Genomic DNA, 3,039 nt, shown 5'->3' on the forward strand with positions numbered 1-3,039 from the left:
GGGGGGCTCACCCCAACCAGCCGACCCATTCCCCCGTCACCCCCCCCCCCCCCCCGTGTCCTGGCAGGGCCACCCCACCCCAGGCAGCCCGATTAGTGACTGGTCTGGCAGCCCGCAGTCAAGCCTCTCTGTGTCCTACCTCCTCTCTCTCCCCCATCAGCCGTGACGCCGGTTTCACGATTTTCAAAAGCACGAGTGAATTGCGTCCATTGGAGAGGCAGAATCATTGAGGCCCCCGAGAATACCGGGTCGGGCCTGCTAATGATATGCAAACATTGTCTACTGTACGTGCGTTCATGCCAAAACCAGGTGCCTATCCATGTTGCTCACTCTAGCACGGTCAAGTAATTTAAAGGCCAACACAGACTGTGGAAATTCCAGGTTGTGGTTCTGCAGCCTTTTATATAGTCTGCCAAATTCCATTATACAGTCTTCCATGGAGAAATCCTCTATTTTCCGGAACCTATCAAAATCCGACCATGCTTCATACGCACTTAACAAGTCATCCTTTTTATAAATCTTATCCATATAATGTAATAGAGTCTCCAGACCTTCTTCAGTCTCACTCTTCCAATTCCAGCTCAGAAAACACTTTGCTCCGGATTTTACTGTCATAAGGTAGAGAAAGAGCCAATGCCATACCTTGTTTTCTCTTTCCCAAGGCAGTTACCTCAGTCCACATGACTACTGCACTTCTCCATTGGACGTATGATCCCCTTTCAGAAAATAAGGGGAGGTAGTCATATCCGGCCTTCTTTATCCTACGTTCAGCCATATATCTTCTTTTTTTTTTTCTTCTCACTCACTCCTTGGTTTGGTCTGGAAAAGTTGTATCGTTCAACCCTTCACATTTGCACAGCAACCATCCTCTGCTACCATTTGTTAGAAGTTTAGCTGCTGTTGTATAAAGAGTCAAAAGTTCTGCTCCTTTTTACAAACACCTTTATTTCACTTCAACAGACTCTGCACAAAACGCTAACAGACTCTGCACAAAACTCTATCTTCACAGCACCTGACACAAAGGCCACCTGAAGCCCTTTACATATCAGTGTCAATTATTGGGTACTTAATATAAATGAGACAACTAATTGGAATGTCTCTTAACCCATTATTTAACAGTCTCCCCTTCCTTGGAGAAAAAAAATTATTAGGTGAAAACAAAATTACAAGAAATCCAAAACCACACACGCAATTTGCCCCCTTCTGTTTTTTCTTTTTTGGGGGGGAAGAATAAAACCAGTCAGATACAGGCGCCCTTCATTAACAATATCCAAACGTTTCTGTGAACTAGCCCCTCTTTTTGTAAAACAGTCTGACAATTGATAGCTACTGTCGACCCGTTTAATTTTTGCTATTTCCCCTCTGTCCAACATCTGCTTCAAACTTGCGATGTCTATCCTTAACCTTTTTTCATTTACACTTTTTATAAAGTGCATATTTTCCCACAGGGATTTATTGTCAATGTGACAGTCAATAGGTATATTACCCAAATCCCCATATCCCAAAATTTCAGTCAATATATGAGCTATATAAAAGGCCATATCCACCGCCTCTACAAGGCTTAACGTCACAGCAGCCAAAGTGCTTTTGACCACTCTCCTTATTTTCTTTGCTTCCCACACGAGGGGGCAACATTTACTACTGTTCCCCAAAAGGAAAATTATAAAACCTCCTGCACTTGAAACTCCATCACATAAATTTGCATAGGGCGCATCACTATAAACTATGAATTTCAAGTTCTTACGGTCACCTAAAACTGTGAACCTCAAAATACGCTACTGCATTTTTAGTTTGGCCAACGCTTTATTTGATCTTATTGTGTCTTCCACTTTGGGATCATTCATTTTTGTACTCAACTCTAAGACATCAAAACTCACATCTGGTCTAGTCTGTCCACCTAACCAATTCAGTTGCCCAACTAAACTTCGCATTTACTCTTTTTCCATCTTTGAAACCATTGCATCTTTTTGTGAAACCCGGCCACGATTAATTGCTATTGGGCTGATGCTTTCCAAATAAGATTGCTGACGTAAAGTTGCCCCTAACTTAGTCTGTCCGATTTCCAGTCCAATATATTTAAATGCACCGGAAGCCTGACTTCCAATCCTGAATTATTTCCTCAAACCAGAGATTACAATAGCTTCGAAATCACTAGTCCCACCCCACAAAAAATCATTTACATGCATCATAAAGATGCCAGAAAAATTCCTTTATAGTGCCAGTAAAACATTGCTGGATCTGCTTTCAACTGACATAGCCTAACTTTAACAAAACTGACCTTACTAAAAAATACCAGACTCGAGACGCATCATTTAATCCATATACACATTTGTTCAACTTCCAGAGTACCCCTTCTGTGTTAGCTGCTTCTTTAGGAGGAAGGAGAAAAATGTCTCTCTGGAGCTGATGCCCCTGCAAAAAGGCAGCTTTAATATCTATAGATTTGCACTCCCATGCCTTTGTGGCTAATAGAGCCAAGAAGATCTTGAAAATAACCTTTCCTGCTGTAGGTGAATCTACCCTTAAATCCTGATCTTCTAAGTTTTCTTCAAATCCCCTTGCCAGATGCCGAGCCTTTGCCTTACAAGTTCCATCCGGAAGAACCTTTTCCGTGCAAATCCATCTGTGGGATTTTTTGTCCCCTATCCAGTACTTCCGTGTATACCCCAAATTCACCCCAACTATGTAGTTCTTGCTGTTTGGCATCTTTGATAACTTTTTCATATAATTTATTGGAAGCCACCAAAATCTCACGTGCATGTGGGTTTCTACTCCTATTAGTATTCGTAGTCTTACTCATGTTCTGAGATCTTGATAAACTACATCCCCTCTCCCGCCTGTATCTCGTTCTGTACTGCTACTGCTTGATCTTCCCCTTCTGCCATGGGATGTCCTTTCAATAGTTCTCGACCTTTTCCTGCGGACCTGTTCACTATCCGATGTACTATCTGAACTGGCACTGCGTTTCTGTGCCCTCCATTTTTGAACTTTGTGTTCCCAATCCATTGTCTTGACTCCTTCCCCTGAATGCTGTACATT

Source organism: Scyliorhinus torazame, chromosome 3, assembly GCF_047496885.1.
Source record: "Scyliorhinus torazame isolate Kashiwa2021f chromosome 3, sScyTor2.1, whole genome shotgun sequence".
NCBI lineage: Eukaryota > Metazoa > Chordata > Chondrichthyes > Carcharhiniformes > Scyliorhinidae > Scyliorhinus > Scyliorhinus torazame.